The sequence below is a fragment of the Cryptomeria japonica genome, chromosome 1, assembly GCF_030272615.1.
Source record: "Cryptomeria japonica chromosome 1, Sugi_1.0, whole genome shotgun sequence".
Classification (NCBI taxonomy): Eukaryota; Viridiplantae; Streptophyta; class Pinopsida; order Cupressales; family Cupressaceae; genus Cryptomeria; species Cryptomeria japonica.
The window spans coordinates 371,665,840-371,686,818 of record NC_081405.1 but is presented as its reverse complement, the minus strand read 5'-3'; positions in this window follow the sequence as shown (position 1 = coordinate 371,686,818).

The window sequence follows — 20,979 nt, the reverse complement described above, 5'->3', positions numbered from 1 at the left end:
GGGAACTATTTCTCTTAATGGGAAGAGTAGTGCAGATGATGTCTACTGGGTTGAAGGACTAAAGAACAATCTTTTGAGTGTTTCTCAACTCAATGACAGAGGATATCCATTGGAGTTTAAGAATGGTATGTGCAAAATCTATAGGAGCAAAGGTGAACTGATTGCAACCGACAAGCAGACTAAAGGTAACTTGTTTCACCTGAATCCTAAAGTCAACAACTATTTAATTGCTAAAGTAGATGATAGTTGGCTTTGGCATAGGAGATTTTGTCATATAAATTTTGATAACATTGTTAAAGTGAGTAAGTCCAAGAAAGTGAGAGGTTTGCCTCAGTTGGACAAACTGGTTAATTCTCTATGTAAGGGATGTCAGTTGGGAAAGATGACATCCTCAACTTTTAAGAGCAAATCTTTTTCAGTGGAACATCTATTACATTTGGTTCACACAGATCTTTGTGGACCAATAAGGACTAAAAGTATTCAAGGTGATAGATATTTTATGATCTTCACTGATGATTGCTAAAGAAGATGTGGGTCACATTATTGAAGGATAAAACATAAGCATTTAGTAAATTCAAGGCATTCAGGGCCTTAGCTGAAAAGGAGAGTGGTAAGAAGATAAAGTGTTTGAGGACTGACCAAAGTGGTGAATTTACTTCGGTGTAATTTACTATATATTGTGAAGAAAATGGTATCAAATGACATCTTTCTGCACCAAGGACACTACAACAGAATGGTATTGCGAAGAGGAACAATTGGTTAGTTGTTGAAGCTGCTAGAACGATGTTGATACAAAGAGGTGTAGCGAAAACTTTCTTGAGAGAAGCTATCAACACAACTATCTACACTATGAACCGGATTTTGGTAAAAAGAGGTAAGGATAAGACTCCTTATGAATACTGGTATGGTAGATCACCTAATGTCATTTATTTTAAGATATTTGGTAGCAAATTTTTTATTAAGAGAGGTGACTATGTTAGTAAGTTTGAGGCTAAAAGTGATGAAGGTATATTTCTTGGTTACTCCACCAAGAGTAAGGCCTACAAATGTTATAACAACTGGACATAGAGAATCATTGAGAGAGCTAATGTTCGAGTGGATGAGTATCTTGAAGTATTAGGGGAAACCAATGTTGAGAAAAAGGATGAAGATCCTTGCATTTTGTTTTTGGAACCAAAACCGATAAAGCCTGAAACTGGTAAAGAGAATGTTGGTGTACCAATTCAACTGGAACAGGTAGAGTCAGAAGAAGATGATGATAATGAAGAAGAAGAACCTGAAGATAATGATCATATTTTTCCAAGGTATGTGAGACTCAATCACAATCCTGACCAGATTAGTGGAGATAAGAATAATGGAGTGCTAACCAGAAGAAGAATTAGAGAGAATTCTTGCATGATCCCCACTATTGAGCCTAGAACTCCCAAGGAAGCATTTGGAGATGATCATTGGATTAAAGCTCTGGAGGAGGAGCTTGATCAAATTGAGAAGAATAATACATGGACCCTAGTAACTAGACTGGTGAATAAAAATGTGATAGGTACTAAGTGGGTATTTAGGAACAAACTAAATGAAGATGGTATAGTAGTCTGAAACAAAGCTAGATTGGTTTGCAAAGGTTATGCACAAGAAGAAGGAGAATATTATGGTGAGACTTTTGCACCAGTTGCTAGACTGGAAGGTCTCAGGACTTTACTTGCATTTGCAGCACATAAGGGATTCAAAGTATATCAAATGGATGTGAAGTCAACATTTTTTAATGGAATACTGGAAGAATTATATATTGAGCAGCCAGATGATTATGCTTTAACTGATGAAAAAGACATGGCATGCAAATTGCACAAGGCACTATATGTTGGCAAATGCACACTCCAATGAGACATTGTAGGTGATTGAAGGTTTTTTCATTTATGGTAACCTTACAATCCTATGACACCGGCAAGACAATACACCGGCACCAACAAAGTCAGATTCTACACTGGCACACAGATCATCGGCATCAGCAATGAAAGGAAGCATACCGGCACAGAAGCCGACAGGAATTTTGTTTGTAATTTATTTTATTTATTATTGTAAAATCATTGTAAGCCGACTTAGCAAATTGTAAAATGACTCTTATATATAAGAGATCATTGTAGAACAATAAGGTAAGAATGGAGGAATATAATTAGGTGAAATAAGGCAGACCTATTATGCAAATTATAGGTTAAGGGTTTATCTATGAAGTAGAGCTATAAACCGATACTAGATCCGGCATAGTAGATGCTATTTTGAAGCAGTACAAGACATTGGATTTATATAATCCACTTTGTAAGTTAGTGAGACTTCCCATTTTATAATTGAGCAATGAGCTCTAGGCACTTGGCCTTCCTGCATGTGCAGGCCCATATTGTAGCAGTAATATTCTCTTATTGGCCAGTAAGTGAATATTGTGGGTCAAAAATCCCACTGAGGTTTTTCCCACACCGGGTTTCCTCATTAAACTATTGTGTTATGGTGTGTTTTTCATGTGGTTGCTTTTATCTCTGTTTATTGCACTACTCTCTGTTTACCAGTATATAGTATTAGTATATTCCACATGTTTTAAGTTAAGAAAATCTTATCACCGATTAGATACTAATTCACCCCCCCTCCTCTCAGTATCTGTGGGAATCCTAACAATTGGTATCAGAGCTTGGTCCTCTATTTTCAGAAGCCTAACAACTTGGGGAAGATCTTGACACCAGTAGAGATGGAAAACTTGATGAAGCAATTAGAAGCAGCCCTCTCAGACTATGATGTAGAAAAATTGAAAAATATCAAACTTGAAGATGATCTAAAAGTTGCATAGGATATTATTCAAGCACTTCAAGAAAATATCACCATTTCAAGAAACAAGAGAAGAGAACTTTGTGAAAAGATGCAAAATGAGAATGATGAAAAGGAAACTCTTAGTGATCTGATGAATAAGCTGAAACAAGAAAACATGACAACAAAGAATGAGATGCAGGATATGACTATGAGATTTTGTAAAGAAATTGAAGATAGAAAGAAGAATGAAGAAGACTTGACTAGAAGACTGAATGATGCTGCAAATGAAAACACAAGACTTAGTTATGAAAATGATATGTTGAAGACAAATCTGATGCATGCATAGAATGACTCAAATGAACTCATGAGACAAAAAGGTATCTTGGAAGGAGAACTGGCTACTGCAAATCAACATAAAGAAAAATTCAAGAAAAGCTCAGAAGAACTTGGTGACTTGTTGAAGAATCAGAAACCTAATGGTGACACTAATGGTCTTGGCTTTGAAATTGGTGAAAGCTCTGGTACTGTAAACACACAGGATCATGGCAAACTGGTAAGACAACCTACTGCTTATAAATTCAATGGCAAATGCTTTAACTGTAATAAGTATGGTCATAGAGAAAATCAATGTAGATCTAGAAATTATCAGAATACCAATACACCCACCGGTCAATGTTCTAAATGCAGCAACGTTGGTCATAATTCTGAAAATTGCAGAATGAATGTGAGATGTTATGTTTGTGGAAGATTTGGACACTTATCTAATCAATGCAGAACACAAACCGGCATAGGATATGGAAAAGCTATTCAGAAAAATAATGTGACTTGTTATGCTTGTAACAAGATTGGACATATTGCAAAATTTTGTAGAAGCAAGTCCTCATCAGTAAATAACAAAGGTCCTAGTTTGAAAGGTAAAGAAAAGGTTGAAGAAGTAAAGCAGGAATTCTCAAAATAATGGATCGGAAAATCAGAACTAAATGTTGGTAGGAATACCACTCCATCGGCAGAAGAAAGTAACACTCCACCAGCAGAAGAAAGTAACACTCCAGTGGTAGAAGAAAGAAACACTCCACCGGCATGAGAGTCTTCATCTAACTGAAGAAAATTTCTTTGAGGGTTTGGCAATAAAATGTGAAACATGCTATAATTCCCTCGGTTGATGGTAAGAAGTTGAAATTACTTCTATACCTGCAGATAAGTTAAGTCATTACTTAACCAGTAAGCATTAAATGTGGTGGTTGGCAAAATTAACATTATAAATCAGTGTTTTTGGCTCCATTCTACTTCACCAAGCATTCAAACATTCAAAGAGCGTGAAAATTCTGAGCTAAGACATTTCGAGCAAAGTAGCAAAGCAATTCAGCAATCAATCATTCCTAAGGCAGAGAAAGGTAATTATAATCATGGCATCTTCTTCTGTACCTGAATTCATAGAAAACCCTACTATAATCGAAGTAATCAAATTCCCTAGGCTCGTATTTTAGTTAGTTCCTAAAATTGCTAAGAATGATGATAATGTTGGTGCATTTTCTCAAATTCCCAAAGGAGTAGTTTTTGCAGAAGACCCTAGAATGTACATTCATTGCCACATAGAAGAATTAGGTGATGAGGAAATTAAGAACATGTATAAGACTGTAATTTGTGATGATTCTGGTAATGTGAAACTTGAACACAAAATAGTCAAAACCCTAGGATTCACTGAAATCCTCAGTATTCTGGAATTCCCTAAGGATGTTATAAGGATAGTTTTAAGCAGGGTTCATGGTGAATTTTTCTGGTTGGATTCAATCCACAAAATTACTAAAGAAGTAGTAAAAGTTGTAACAGGGTTACCCTCCACTGGAAACAGACCTGATAAGACAAAGGTCTCAAATGACCTAGTAATAAACCTAACAGGTGCAACGTCCAATAAAAGGTCTTTAAGAGTAAATGATGTGACTGACATCAATGTCAGATTCATTAGCATGATTCTAGGCTACAAAACAACACATGCAAACAAGTTAAATTTAGTTTCAAGTTTATGCATAAAGAGTGCTTATGATATGATCAAGGATAATGCAAAAATAGATGTGTGTGAATGGTTGAAGGATGAACTGATTGATAATCTTGGAAAGATCAAGAAAGACAAAAAGGGGACATTTAGATTTGGTAATCTACTTGTCTGTTTAATGTTGCACATAACAAAATAGGTGCTCAGTATTGGCAACAAAAATCTAGGTTTTGACATACCGGTAGGCAAACAACTGTTTGATTTACTACACAACATATGTGAAAACAGAGAAAAGAATATAAATGAATATTTTCAAGCATTTAAGGCCCGGATGAATACTAGAGTCAGACTTTCACAAGCAATTGTAAATAAGTATAAGGATGAAATATGCTTTGTTATTAAAAAGGATGAGATTTGGATGGAGGCAGTGATCCCAAGAACCATTTGGGTTACTGAAATGGGTTATGAAACTGATGACCACATAATTGAAATATATGCAAAATCCCTTCTACAAGCACCCAAGGAGCTAAAAGAAGAGGTATGTGGCAGTGCTGAGACTATTGAGAATCAAATTCAATAAAAGAAAAGAGTAAAGAAGGTAGAAGCAATAGTAAGAAGAGGATCTAGGAAAGCAAAGGCTATCAAAGAAGACGTACTTACACAAACTGGTATCACTGAAGATGAGTTACAAGCACAATAGCTAGAAACTCACCTTTCATCGGTAGCAACTTCTTCGGAAAGTGGCATGCCAGCTACATTTAAAAGAGTTGTGAGGAAAAGAGAACCTTCACCGGTATCCACACCTTTGCCTAGAAGAACCAGACAAAAACAACAGGCAGTAAGGCCCCCGGCTAAGAAGACAACTCCAAAGAATAAAAAGTTAACACCAAAGAAAGAGACTCAACAAAATATTACTCCAATTGACAAACTTTTGGATGAAATAATAGAGGAAGGAAATCTTAAGAACATCAACAAATTATATGATACATTATCAGTTGATGACAAGGAGAAAGTTGAAAACAGTGTAATTCTACACTTGGATATCTATAAGAAATTTTTGATGCAAGTTGTAGATGAATTACTGGCAGAACTATTTAAGAGACTTGAAGCTAGAAGGCAAGTTGTTGTAGAGCTTGACAAGAAAATAAAAATTGAGAAACTACTTGTTTATCCTGTTAACTCACCAAAGGAGATAGATGATATGATCTCAAAGGCTAACCGGATAGTATTCTCAACTGCACACCGACATGTAGCATTTATGGTTGGTAGAGTAAATGAGGTTGTAGAGGAAACTATTAATGCATGGGACATATTCCTTGTTGAGAAAGAAAAGCAGGAAGAGTATAGAAATCCTAAACCTATCAAAGTATATCAAAAGGATAAGGATAAGGGTAAAGCCAAGGTTGGTGGACCTCCAAGCATAAAAATAAAAGATAACTTATCCCCACCACCTCTGAATACTCCACCGGTAGTTACAACTGAAGATCAACTAGCTAATGAGAGTATGGAGATACCACAAGAGGACACAAATCCAAACTCTGAGGTGTTAGACACAGTTGACATTGATACTCAGAAAGTTAACATTGTGGTAGATATAGACACAACTGGAAAGACAGATATGGCTAGTGAGGCACTGGTAACAGATAACATAGAAGGTAAACCGGCAAATGGTAACACAGAACAACAAGTAGAGCAAAAGGCTCCATCACAGCAACAGGTTCACATAGAGTCAGTACCATTGGCATCAACTGAGCAAGATAAACCTTTACTTAAGGAAATGGAAACACAAACTGACCTACCAGAGGTCACCACAAGCAAGGATATTGCTCCCACCGGTGGGATACAGAGTGTTGGCACTTCAACTACAGGATTCAAATCAACTAATGTAATAGAAGTTCTTTTGGACTCCTTAAAGAAAATAACAGATTGTAGCTCACAAGCATACAAGGCTATAGATGATACAATTCCAATTCTGAAGATGATAGCTCCAAAATGTAATGTAGATAATAAAGATTCTTTGAGTCAACTTGACACTTTGTCTAAGTATATTACTGAAAACACTATGACAGTTGAACAAATAAAAGAGGAAGCATTCAAGGAGAGATTAGAGAAAGAAAAACACAAATTCTTTGAGGAAGAAATAAAGAAGTGTACAAGGCAGTTTGACACACTTCTACTGTAATTATGTAGCACATTAAAGGAATTCAAAACTTTGTACAGAGATACTTGTAAGACTAACTTTTTGATAGTTGATATAGACAAGAAGATCTGCAAGATACAAGAGGAAATAAATCAACTAGCTGACAATTTCATTAACTCATCTGACTCATTATCAGTTTTTGAGCAGAAGATAATAGGTTTTGAGGAAGAACTATTAAAGCTAGAAAGAGAAAAGGAAAGAATAAAAGGTAAGGCAAAGGATCTTAAATGGAGACTAAGTCCAAAACTGGACTACCTCGCCACCTTAAGGAAAGAAATATCTAATGCCCTGATTCAAGGACAGAAAGCATCGGTAGAGCAAATGCAACACCTCACTGGTACAGTTCAGAGGACAAAGGCCGGAATAAAAGACAGCAAAAAGTTCATTGAGAGCTTGAATCTAGTTTTGGCAGATCTTTTTCAGATTGTAACCAACCGGTTACAAGGTTGAAATAGGAAACTACACTCTATTGACACTTTGACAACCTTTGTCATTGATGCCAAAGGGGGAGTAGTGGTATGATAAAAATCCAATAACTTAGGGATCATTTGCTCAGGGGGAGAACACATCTTTGGTAACAATTTTCGGACTTCAATTTTTGGATACACTTTTTGAATTTTTCTCATGAGTGTTGCCATCAATGCCAAAGGGGGAGATTGTTGAAAAAATGCACACTCCAATGAGACATTGTAGGTGATTGAAGGTTTTGTCATTGATTGCAACCTTACAATCCTATGACACCGGCAACACAATACACCGGCACCAGCAAAGTCAGATTCTACACCGGCACACAGACCACCAGCACCGACAGTGAAAGGAAGCATATTGGTACAGAAGCAGACATGAATTTTGTTTGTAATTTATTTTATTTATTATTTTAAAATCATTGTAAGCCGACTTGGAAAATTGTAAAATGACTCATATATATAAGAGATCATTGTAGAACAATAAGGTAAGCATGGAGGAATATAATTAGGCAAAATAAGGCAGACCTATTATGCAAATTATAGGTTAAGGGTTTATGTATGAAGCAGAGCTATAAACCGGTACTAGATCTGGCATAGTAGATGCTATTTTGAAGCAGTACAAGACATTGGATTTATATAATCCACTTTGTAAGTTAGTGAGACTTCCCATTTTGTAATTGAGCAGTGAGTTCTAGGCACTTGGCCTTCCTGCATGTGCAGGCCCCTATTGTAGCTGTAATATTCTCTTATTGGCCAGTAAGTGAATATTGTGGGTCACAAATCCCACCAAGGTTTTTCCCACATCAGGTTTCCTCGTTAAACTATTATGTTATGGTGTGCTTTTCATGTGGTTGCTTTTATCTCTATTTATTGCACTACTCTTTGTTTACCGGTATACAGTATTAGTATGTTCCACATGTTTTAAGTTAAGAAAATCTTATCATTGATTAGATACTGATTCACCCCCCCTCTCAGTATCTATGGGAATCCTAACACAATATGGGTTAAAGCAAGCACCAAGAGCATGGTATAAAAGGCTTCATTCACACCTGATGAAGATAGGTTTTCAGAGAGCTAGTGAAGATAGAAACATATATCTCAAATCTAAAGGAGAAAAGATACTAGCTAGTGAAGTGTTTGTAGATGATATCATATTTGGAGGCAATGATGACATGAGCAATGACTTTGCAAATGAAATGAAAAGTGAATTTTAAATGTCTCTAGTGGGAGAGATACAAATTTTCATAGGCTTGCAAATACAGCAAATGAAGAGTGGTATTTTCATCACACGGTCTAAGTATGTGAAAGAGGTATTAAAGACATTTGGTATGAGTGACTATAAACCACTTGGGACACCAATGGTTACAAGATGTAAATTGTCTAAGGAAGATGAAGCCACATCTATTGATGAAAAGGAGTACAGGTCAATGATTAGGAAATTGCACTATGTTGTTCACAGCAGACCAGATATAACTCATGCAGTTGGTCTAGTTGCTTGATTTCAGAAGAATCCAAAGGAAACACATTTGGTAGAAACCAAGAGGATATTCGGATATTTGAAAGGTACTATTGACTATGGATTATGGTATCCATATGCAGGTAACTTTGACTTGAAGGTGTATACAGATGCAGACTGGGCAGGTAATGTTGATGATAGGAAAAGCACAATCGGTTGAGCATTCTTTCTTGGAGGGAGACTTGTTTCATGGAGTAACAAGAAGTAGAGTTGTATATCATAGTCTACTACTGAAGCTGGGTATGTTGCAGCTTATATGAATTGTACCCAGGCTATCTGGATGAGGCACATTCTGGAAGGTTTCAAGATGAAGTTTACAGAACCTGTAAATATCTTATGTGACAATACCAATGCCATAAATATTTCCAAGAACCCTGTTTTGCACACACAAACCAAGCATATTGAATTGAAGTATCGTTTCTTGGGTGAAAAAGTGCAGAGTAAAGATGTGATATTGGATCATGTTTCTACCAAGGAGAAGCTTTCAGATATCTTTACTAAACCTCAGCCTAAGACTACTTTTGAGTATCTTAGAAGTCATCTAGGGGTTGTACCCCTCCATGAGGTCAATTGAACATGATGAAGAGTACATTAGTCCCAGAGCTACTTGTAGAATTTAACAGCAGGATTCGTGTAGAGTGGAGTTATTCCACAGGGGGAGCATCAAGTTGTAGGTTGTTGATGTTGAACAGTGAAGTTTGACATTGCATGTTTTACTTTCACTTTGGCATTGTTGTCAAAGGGGGAGAAGAACTATGTGATTATGGGGAGAATAATTGTATGATTGACAAATAGAAGGTCTATAGCCAGTTACCAGCTGAAGACAAGAAGAGTACATGGTAAAATGTAAAGTAGGCTTCCTATTCACAATCATATCAATCAATGGTATTGATATTTGTATTGTCATCAATGCCAAAGGGGGAGATTGTTGGCATTTGCATGAAGATTGCATTAATGAAATATTATGTTGTCATTGATGTCAATTGTAACTGGTAATGATGTTGTTACAATGTTGTTTTGTAACTGGTAGGAAGAGCTAGTGAAGGGAACTGTAATCGGTAGGTGAGTTTGTGGAGTGAACTGGTATTGCTAAGTATTGGAGAGTTGAACCAGTAAACCCTACCTGTTGATATGATAAACCCTAACCAATTAAATTTTTTATATTAGTTTATGATATGATGATGAGTGGTAATGATTATGATACGTATGCATATTGTATGAGAAGAGTTTCAAAGTGTTTTTAGCACGTTGAGATAACAGTTTTTATCTTGGGAATGAGAAAGTATATTACATGTAATTCAAACCGTGTGATGAGTTACTGAGTTTGATGAAGTAGTGATCAAGGAGCGGTTGAGGCTATCTTGAATGATGTGCAGAGATTGTTATGTAATCCAACGGTCATACTTGAACCAACTTGTTTGTAATCTCTATGAGAGAATTAGGTTTTTGTTGTGTTACCGACCTATTGATTTGTTTATAAGGTCGATGACTTGTTTTCTTTCAGAGTTGGCAAATTTGTAGTTGAGTTTGAGTGCGGTTGTTGAACCAGATGATGTATCTACAATTTGTGTAAAGGAAGATAGGAGCATGAAAAGGATCTGAACAAGCAAGTGTAGTTCTATTCAAACAAATCAACAAACCCCTATTGTTTTCTAACAATTACAACAGTTAAAATCCCCTAACCAGGTAAGCTCTAACAAGCTTAGTGTTATTCAAATCCTCTAACCAAGTGGTCCATTAGCTTGGATTTCAAATCCTCTACCGAGGTTACTCCTTACAGGGTATTGCTTCTAATAGGGCATTATAGTCAATCCCTTAACCGAGTGGTCCCTAACAAGATTTATTCTTAACAGGACTTTTTGTAAAGCTTTAACAGGCTTGGCTCCTAACAAGGTGAACTTTAGAAGAGTTCAGAATACTTTTGGGTATTCATCCCCAGCGTGGTTTTTCCATTTGGGTTTCCACGTCAAAAATATTGTGTCAAGTGGTGAATGTTTTTGTGGTTATGTTTACTATGGTTGGATTGCTTAACTTCTTAATCCACTTTGATATGTTATGTTAACCGGTAGCAATCTGAAATGAGGTTTTACTTATGTCAGTAAAGTATTTGGATGTTTGTGAGTTTCAAGTTGTTTATTATTAATCTATCATAACAGTCAATCAGTTAAACTTGACAGTGATATTGCATTTGTAGTTCAGTGGTTTGACTTGTCAGTTTACAGTTTGCTTTGAGAGGTTGATTTAGAGATTGGTGAAAGTTTATATCAGTTTTCTATATACTGATTCACCCCCCCCCTCTCATTAGTTGACCGGATCCTTATTCTTTCATCATACCATCACAGTTATGTTGGCATTACAGTAAGAAAGATTGTTGATATTCAATAAGGATATTGAGAAGGTTGTTGAAGATTATTGACATAACTGAAGAAGGATGATAACTATCTTTATAACATTATTCTGTCATTGATGTCAAGAAATTGATTATCTGATTCAGTATGATGTTGCCATATCTTGAGAATATTGATTAGAAGAGAATTAAGATGTCAGTAAAAGACACAGAAAGAATGTGATGAATAAAGGGAGGAATAAGTTATTCAATGGGCAACTATTACCAAGTTAGAAAATGATGAGATCATGATGTTTAGATTGTTTTGAATATCCTACATATGTTGTTGATTGTAAGGTTAAAACTATACTATGCAACCGAGCAAGGAACCTAGTCGGTAAACCCTAAGGAACCTAGTTGGTAAACCCTAAGGTTATCGATATCGGTTAATGAAGGCGAAATGTCTATCGAGTAAAGTTTAGTAGTTACCGAGTTGCAACTGAGTTATGACAGTGCACATGGGATGGATAAAAGCATTATTTAATGAAGGACAATGATTAGCTGGAGATGTATAAATGATTGGTATGTCGTCTATGAAGTTTGTTAAAGATCTATGGCAAAGGAAAATTGGCAAGAAGATCTACAGCGCAGATTGAACCACAATAACCTTATGCAAGTTCCAAGATGGGAATGCAAGTCCCGAGGTAAGGTAAAACATTTTTAGATCGAAAGGACACATTGAACCTAGTCAAGTTTGAAGATCTGATAGCTAAGATTGATCATGGGAAATGTGATCAAGGAGATATAGCAGTTAGCAATTGTTTATAAATAAGGAATTGTTGATAAACAATGTATGCGGGCAAGTGTATGCATAGGGATGCTACATAGTGATTACCGAGCACAGAAGCTTGAAGACCTGTTTGAATAACATAGTAGAGAGCCTAGCAGAGGGACAAGATAAGTCCTATGACTAGATTGTTTAGAGCTGTAAAGCGGAAAATCGCGATCAGACCCTAGTTGCTCTCCCCTCTTCCGACTCTGAGGAGAGAGAAGGGAGGTTCGCTAGGATTCGATGGTTTTTCACTTAGGGGAGAGACTTTACATTCAAAAGAGGGGTTGAAACTCATAAGATCCAATCCCACGCAATGCAAGATTGGATGCTAAATGAATTTCAAGGGTTAGGAAAGCAAGGCTACCCTCTTTTGTAAAGAATGTTGTTAAGGAAATTAAGCTAGGAATGCATAGAAAATCATAAAGATTCGCTTATAAATTGAGTTTGGGTTATAGGATGAAGCTGCGGACCTGGAATTAGCAGTAAAATGTCGATACGGCGTTGTCCTGCAAATTTGAGCAAAAGTTGTCGGGACGATGGCGCCCGGCGCCACGGTCCTCCGAAAAATCCGTGAAACGAAGGGGGATCTGTTCGTCTCTGCACAAGGATTCCAGATCTTCAATTTCAGCCGTGCACCTGCAACCTACACACAGAAAAGTGAAGACGATTGGGGGGTTAGGGATTAGGGGTTTGCCTTTAGGTCAAACCCCGGTTTTGGAATTAACCAAGAAATGAGCAAGAGCTGTAAATGTAAATGACTGTAAAACAAGTACTAATACCTTGTTCTAAGGATGTTGGTATCCTTATGTGCGAAGGTTTAGATGTTGTATGTTGTATGTTGTAGTAATATGTTGTATGTGATCTCCTCTTCAATGGTTGAATCCTTGTCTTGAATGCAACACTTAGCCTTGAATGGAGATTTGAAATGATCAATTGCTTGAAGGAATGCTTGAATGCTTGAATGCTTGAATGCTTGAGTATAGTTTTCACGCCTTTCCCCTCATATCAAATGAAAGAGGAAAATGTAGTTTATATACTTGTCATTTAGGGCTGATAGACTGATTTTCTCGACCTTAGGCCGACTAGGAAAGTTAATTTCCAAATTGCAAACAAAAAGACCCGAGCCCCTTAGGAGACTGGGCCCAAAATAGGACCCAGGGACCAGGGCGCTGGGCGCCATGGTCCTGGGGACCAGGGCGCTGGGCGCCCTGGTCCTGAGGGACCAAGGCGCTGGGCGCTCTGGTCCCACCTCCCGGGACAGCAGGGTGCAAGGAGGTTTAGGCCAGGGTGCTTGAAAAATGCAGTTTTCAGTGTCGTGAGCAAGTTTCAGGGTCTCCATTCAGGTTGCGTGTTGCATCGCCATCGTGAAGACTGAAATGCAGTCGAAATTGCAAGTGTCACAATTTTAGGATGCTACATTTAGCCCCCACTTTAGCGGGAGTATGTATGCTCATACTTCTGATAAAGTACAAGGAAACAACATTGAAAGACTTTCACCACGTCAAGGAGGCAAGATACACCAAGTCCCCAGTGGACTAAGGATCTTACGACTTCGATTGACAAAGTAAAAGGGAAGATCACGAGGGAGAACCATGACTGTCAGTAGTAAGGTTCCCTCACTATGAGTCATGCAAGAAAGATATCAAAAATTCTCAAGACAAGGTTTTACCAAGAAATTTTCAAGTATCTTGAAAAGATATGAACGGGATGTATGCCCCCCTACGTTAAAGCGATCGCACATGCCTCACCAGGGGTGATTGTTTTAACGTAGTGATACACATAAGAAATGAGGAAGGAAAGGAGCACGTTATCGCAAGAATTTAGCCCCCAAGTGTGAGATAAACCCAAGGATAATAGACACAAAACACAAAGCACGAGGTGACTTCGCTTTCCTCGGGGTCAGTATGCTGTATGATAATTCATGTATATCATATGTATGTATGCATAATTGTTCTTCATTCCCCAATCAAGGAAGGTCACCTAGAAGAAGGGAACACGTGTCTTTTGAGTCAACATGAGAGAGATCGAGAGATCTCAATGCTTTGCATCATCCTCAAGTAGACAACACTAAGGACAACAAATAGAAGAATGAGAATAACATATAGAAGAAGTAACACAAGAGAGGAGGAGAGAATCTGCTATGCTAATGTAACTAGTCTAGCATGTCATCTACCCCCTGATCTTGCTGATCAATGTTTCGGGAAGGCAGGGAACACGCCATAGGAGGAACATCCAACACAGCAGATGGAGCTATCACAAGATCCAAACAAGGGCTATGTTCATGTTCCGAGCCACATTGTTCTTGTCTAGGAGCTAGGATAACTGCTTTAGAAAATTCATTAGATAAATGGTTATCAATATCAACAAGTTCATATTCACTATCAAAAGCAAGAGGAGTAACATTTTCATCATGAATAACATTTTCATCTATATCATCATCAAGATTTATAAAAATAGGATCTTTAACTCGCACAGGATCAAGACCATCATGCATCTTATGTTTAGGAGATTTAGGCTCAATGTCCGGCTGAGGAGAAAATGGAATAATGCTTGTTGAAGGTGTTTTTGGAGATTGTAAAGTTTGAGCTCTAAGACGACGCTTTCGCCGGCATTCACGTGCAGAACGATTTCGTCTAGTCTTAGTAGGAAGTGGAGAAGATTGAGGAGGAGGAATGTTCTCATCCCTATCACTTGGGTGTTTAGGTTGTGGTCTCTTAGGCTGGATAATAGGAGAAGAAGAAGGTCTCTTCTCTCTATAAAAAGAAGGAGGAGGAACTGCTCCATACAAAGGAGGAATTTTTGGTTTAGGGAGAAGACCAAGTCCATCATGATGAGGAGGTATAGGTCTACTCTTAGGAAGTTTATTAGGCATAGACATAGTCACATCCATAGGGATGGGTTGGGAATCTTCTTGAGGAAAGACATTAGTTTTATCTTTCAAAGGAAGAACTTCCTTCTCAAGAATGATAGGAATATCAAGTTTAGGTGCTCTAGGTTCACTTAGAGATAGGATCATATCTGTTTTCCACTTTTGATAAGATTTGAAAAGATGATCACTTCGCGGAGGAAGGGATTGGAATTGTTTAGGCCAAAAGTAATCAAGAGGAACACTAGAGGTTCTTTCAGCTGGTTTAAAGAGACTATGATTGACAGTAACAACTTCACCATTATGGGGAAATTTCAAACACTTGTGAATAGGAGAAGCAATAGCTTTCATGGAAGATAGCCAAGGATAGCCAAGCTTCACACAAAATTGTTCGGAAGATGGAATAATAGCAAAGTTCACATCAAGAGATTTGTTATGGACCTCAATAGGCAATGTAATAGAACCAATTGCAGGAGAAGAAAATGCATCAAATAGTTTCACAATCACATCTGTTTTGTCATAGATCACTTGATTCAATTGCAAAGTAAAAAGGAATTCTTCAGTAATAACATTAATCATGCACGAAGGATCAATAAGCACTCCACGGCAAGGTGTATTCTTGACTTTTGCAACTATGTATAAAGGACCATCAGGTGCCCTAATGGTTTCACTGGAATCAAATGTGATGGAAGGTTCTTTAGGGTTTTCTTGCTGCTCTACAAAGTTAATCACATTTGGAGTCATAGACACAAGACCATCAGATGAAAGAGAGGAATCATTAGCGTCAATCGCATTAGAGGTATGAGAAGGCAATGGATCAGTGAAAATCTGAAGATTTTGGTTAGGAGGAGCTACAGATGTGTTGCCTTTATCAGTCACTCCAGAAACAGAGATAGTATTATTATCAATCAAATCTTGAATTTTACCCTTTAAAGAAAAACATTTTTCAGTATCATGCCCAGGCTTTCGATGAAATTGACAAAAGGCTTTGTTATCAAAATAAGGTGAAGTAATCTTTGCAGGATCAATTTGTCTTATAGGAGGAAGAGTAAGCACATTTTGTTCCAATAACTTATTCATAATACTATGCAATGATTCATTCAAAGGAGTATACTTTCTTTCTTTCTTGAAAAATTTAGAAATAGGAAGCACACCTGATGCTGCATTCACATTGTTGTTGATGATGTTTTCATTGAATTTGATGGAATCTCTGTTCGGTTTAAACTTCCCAAATGGTTGTTGACTGCTATCACCCTTATCACTCAGAGCCATAGGATGTGATTGTTCCATTTGACTCACAGTCAGTTGATAATTGTGAAGAGTGGCACACAACTGTTGGAAAGAAGTAAACTCAGAAAACAGAAGTTTGTCTCGAATATCTTTTTGTAAATTAGAAATAAATATTCTTTGAATATCATTGTCAGGCACTGGAAAAGAAATTTGAGCATACAAATGCTTATATCTACCAATGAAATCAGTCACTTTTTCTTTAACACCTTGTTTACAATGCATTAAATCAATCAAAGTAACCTTAGGACTTATATTGTTTTGAAATTGTTGAATGAAAGCATTTGCAAGTTGTTCAAAAGAAGTAATAGAATAGGAAGGCAATGAGCAATACCATTGTAGGGCTTTGTCTCTTAATGTTCTAGTAAACAGTTTTGCAAGCAACCTTTGGTCATAAGCAAAATCAGTACAAATTGTTTGAAAAGTCTTAACATGTGTTAGAGGATCTCCTTTACCATTATAAAGTTCCAAATGCGGGATTTCAACATGTTTAGGAGGGATAGCTTGAACAATGTCAAGAGAAAGTGGGCTCACAACATCAAATGTGGGCACACTAAACTTAGATTGATTCATAGAGGCAATTTGTTGCTGTAAAGAAGAGACAGTTTGTGCTAGATTGTTAATGGTCGCTTCAGTCGAAGAATTCATATTGGGTGTGTTAGATTGAGATGGAGGTGTTATGTTATTGAAAGAGGGTAAAGAGTAAGGTGGTGGGACTCTATGATAATTAGTCATAGGAGATGATTGGACAGGAGGAACACTACAAGGAGGAATGGATTGGTTAAACGAATTGCCCCCTTGCATCATGTTCATTTGTGGAGATGTAATAGGAACACTCATTGAAGGAATGAATGAAGAAGTCGGATTGAATGAAGGGATAGAGTTAATTGAAGAAGAGGGAGGATTGCCCCCATGACTGGTGATCATAGGAGGAATGTCGTGTGTAGAAGTAGCCATTATGTTTGATGTAAAGGTAGGTATACTAGCAATAGAAGTCATCAAAGGAATAGAATGATTGACTTGTGTAGGAGGTTGTGTATAACAAAAAGTTTCGGCACAACTCTTCGTAGGCATCACATTCGAATCCACGATGTGTGCAATACCACGCAAAATATCAATTCCATTCTTATCACTTTGAAGCATACGTTTTAGACCCTCAATTAAAGGAAGAGCTTGACTATCAGGGTATTCATGAGACATCCATTGGTGAAAATCGTCAAATTGGTTATCCAATTTTGAAAGTTGTTCTTCAGAAACCTCATGGAGAGCTTCTTCATCATTAGGAGGATTAGAGGAATTACCCATGTCCTCGTTAAAAAGGCTATTCAAATTAGGTTCCATCTCCTCAATAGTTAAACCTCGGAAAGACTTAATTCTACAGCTTCATCTAACGGGAATAGTGTAAGTAGGGCTTATTGTTGTAAAACTCATGCACTAGAGAAGAGAGAGAAGATTTTGAATTTAGAGGTAGCAATTTTCAGTAAAATCAGCCAATCTTCTGGATTTAAGCTGTTAAATGCAATCACAACAGTCTCCCGAAATTTCGAAAAAAATGTCCGGGACCGTGGCGCTCGGAGTGCAACACGGTCCTTGCAACTTTTTTCGAAATTTGCAGGGATGAAAGGTATGATGATTTTAGACCTAATCTGAAAAAATTGAGTGATTTTACGATCTGTAGATAGGCCAAATTAAAGTTGCAATCTCGAAATTGAACCCTACCAAGATTGTCGAAAAATGCAAAATTTGAATTTTGAAAAAGAGAGGGAAACTGAAATTTTGAATTTTATGATTTTTAGAGGGAATGCCAAGAGCAATGCAAATTTTGAAATTTGAAAATTGACTCAATTTCACGCAAAATTCAATTTTGAAAGCGGAAATCAAAGTTGTTGTAATTAAGCACTTAATTTCAAAAGTCACAAAATGCAAGAATTTGAATAAAGCACTGAAATTTCGAATGAATGCAAACACACTTTTCAGATTTAGGACAGTAAGAACACAATTTTGACACAAAATTTCAATTTCAATGATTTTTAAATGTTTAGAAGCCTTAATCCAAGCAATCACAAGACCAACTTTGACTGTAATTTTGAAGGTGTTATAATTGATAAAATCAGCCAAAATTCTGGTTTTTAGCAGGAAAATACAGTAAGATCTTGCTCCCAAAATTTCGGAAAAAATGTCGGGGACGATGGCGCTCGGCGCCACGGTCCTCGCAACTTTTTTCCAAATTTTCAGGGATGAAAGATGTTGTGATTTTATTGCAGAATCCAAAGTTACAGCTGATTTGGAGATGTTTTGATCAGTGAAATTGTCGGACAAAGGTTGAATCAAGAGGGTTTCAAAAATTAGGGTTTTGACACTTAACCACTTAATTTTCAGAATTAAAGCACAAATATGAATTGATAATTTGTAATAGAAGGACAGATCTGAAACAAGCATTAACATTTAGACATTTCGCAAGTTCAATTACTAAAAAGAAATTTTAGGGTTTTAATGCAATCACCTCTAAAATTTTGCAAAACATGGAAATGTAATCAATTTTTTCAGATCTAAGCATGAAAAATTAGAAAGGATGTTCACGTCGGGTTCACCAAAATGTAAAACGGAAAATCGCAATCGGACCCTAGTTGCTCTCCCCTCTTCCGACTCCGAGGAGAGAGAAGGGAGGTTCGCTAGGATTCGATGGTTTTTCACTTAGGGGAGAGACTTTACATTCAAAAGAGGGGTTGAAACTCATAAGATCCAATCCCACGCAATGCAAGATTGGATGCTAAATGAATTTCAAGGGTTAGGAAAGCAAGGCTACCCTCTTTTGTAAGAATGTTGTTAAGGAAATTAAGCTAGGAATGCATAGAAAATCATAAAGATTCGCTTATAAACTGAGTTCGGGTTATAAGATGAAGCTGCGGACCTGGAATTAGCAGTAAAATGTCGATACGGCGCTGTCCTGCAAATTTGAGCAAAAGTTGTCGGGACGATGGCGCCCGGCGCCACGGTCCTCCGAAAAATCCGCGAAACGAAGGGGGATCTGTTCGTCTCTGCACAAGGATTCTAGATCTTCAATTTCAGCCGCGCACCTGCAACCTACACACAGAAAAGCGAAGACGATTGGGGGTTAGGGATTAGGGGTTTTCCTTTAGGTCAAACCCCGGTTTTGGAATTAACCAAGAAATGAGCAAGAGTTGTAAATGTAAATGACTGTAAAACAAGTACTAATACCTTGTTCTAAGGATGTTGGTATCCTTATGTGTGAAGGTTTAGATGTTGTATGTTGTATGTTGTAGTAATATGTTGTATGTGATCTCCTCTTCAATGGTTGAATCCTTGTCTTGAATGCAACACTTAGCCTTGAATGGAGATTTGAAATGATCAATTGCTTGAAGGAATGCTTGAATGTTTGAATGCTTGAGTATAGTTTTCACGCCTTTCCCCTCATATCGAATGAAAGAGGAAAATGTAGTTTATATACTTGTCATTTAGGGCTGATAGACTGATTTTCCCGACCTTAGGCCGACTAGGAAAGTTAATTTCCAAATTGCAAACAAAAAGACCCGAGCCCCTTAGGAGACCGGGCCCAAAATAGGACCCAGGGACCAGGGCGCTGGGCGCCATGGTCCTGGGGACCAGGGCGCTGGGCACCCTGGTCCTGAGGGACCAGGGTGCTGGGTACTCTGGTCCCACCTCCCGGGACAGCAGGGTGCAAGGAGGTTCAGGCCAGGGTGCTTGAAAAATGCAGTTTTCAGTGTCGTGAGCAAGTTTCAGGGTCTCCATTCAGGTTGCGTGTTGCGTCGCCATCATGAAGACCAAAATGCAGTCGAAATTGCAAGTATCGCAATTTTAGGATGCTACAAGAGCAAATTAGAATCTTCTTTAGCATTTTAGATGTGAAGTTGCAGATAGATTTTATTACTGTTATTTTGTAAGTGACAGAAAATCTCTTAACCGAGTGGACTTAACAGTCTTATATGTAAACCCTCTAGAAAGGTAACATTCTAAGTGAGTGTTTGAAATCCTTTAACAAGGTCACTTCTAACAAAGTGAAGATCCTAACAGATCTGAGGGAAATCCCTTAACCGGGTCACATCTAGCAATGTGTTTGTAATCTTTAACAGGATTTGCTTTTAACCGAGCATACTCTAGAAGAGTATATTTCTTAGTGGGTCCGAAATCCCTCAGTGGTTTTTCCCTATTTGGGTTTCCATGTTAAATCTGGTGTTATGAGTGTTGTTATGATTATGTGTTCTTAAGTTTGCATATTTAACAGTTTTTGGTTAAGTTGTTGAAGTATAAGTTACCGAGGTTGAATTTGTTGATTTTATGGAAGCTTAAGTTTGTATGATTCACCCCCCCCCCCTCTCATCTTGTTAGCTATTGGCATCTATACTTTACATTAAGTATCAGTACTAACAATTGGTATTAGAGCTAAGGACTTCGGAAGAAAAAGTTTAAAGGTACTTGAGGCAAAGATCTAAAGATGTATAAAAGGGATGCACCGAAGTTGAACAAGTCAAGTTTCTCCACATGGCAGAAAAGGATGAAGCTACATTTATCAGGAATTGGAGAATATGCAAAATATTATCTGGAGAATGATTACATTGCACCGAGCACCAACCCTATGACCTTGGAAGAGATTAAAGAAAAGCAAGAACATATTCAAGCTATGATTGAAATAACATCAGCATTGACTGACTCAGAGTTTAAT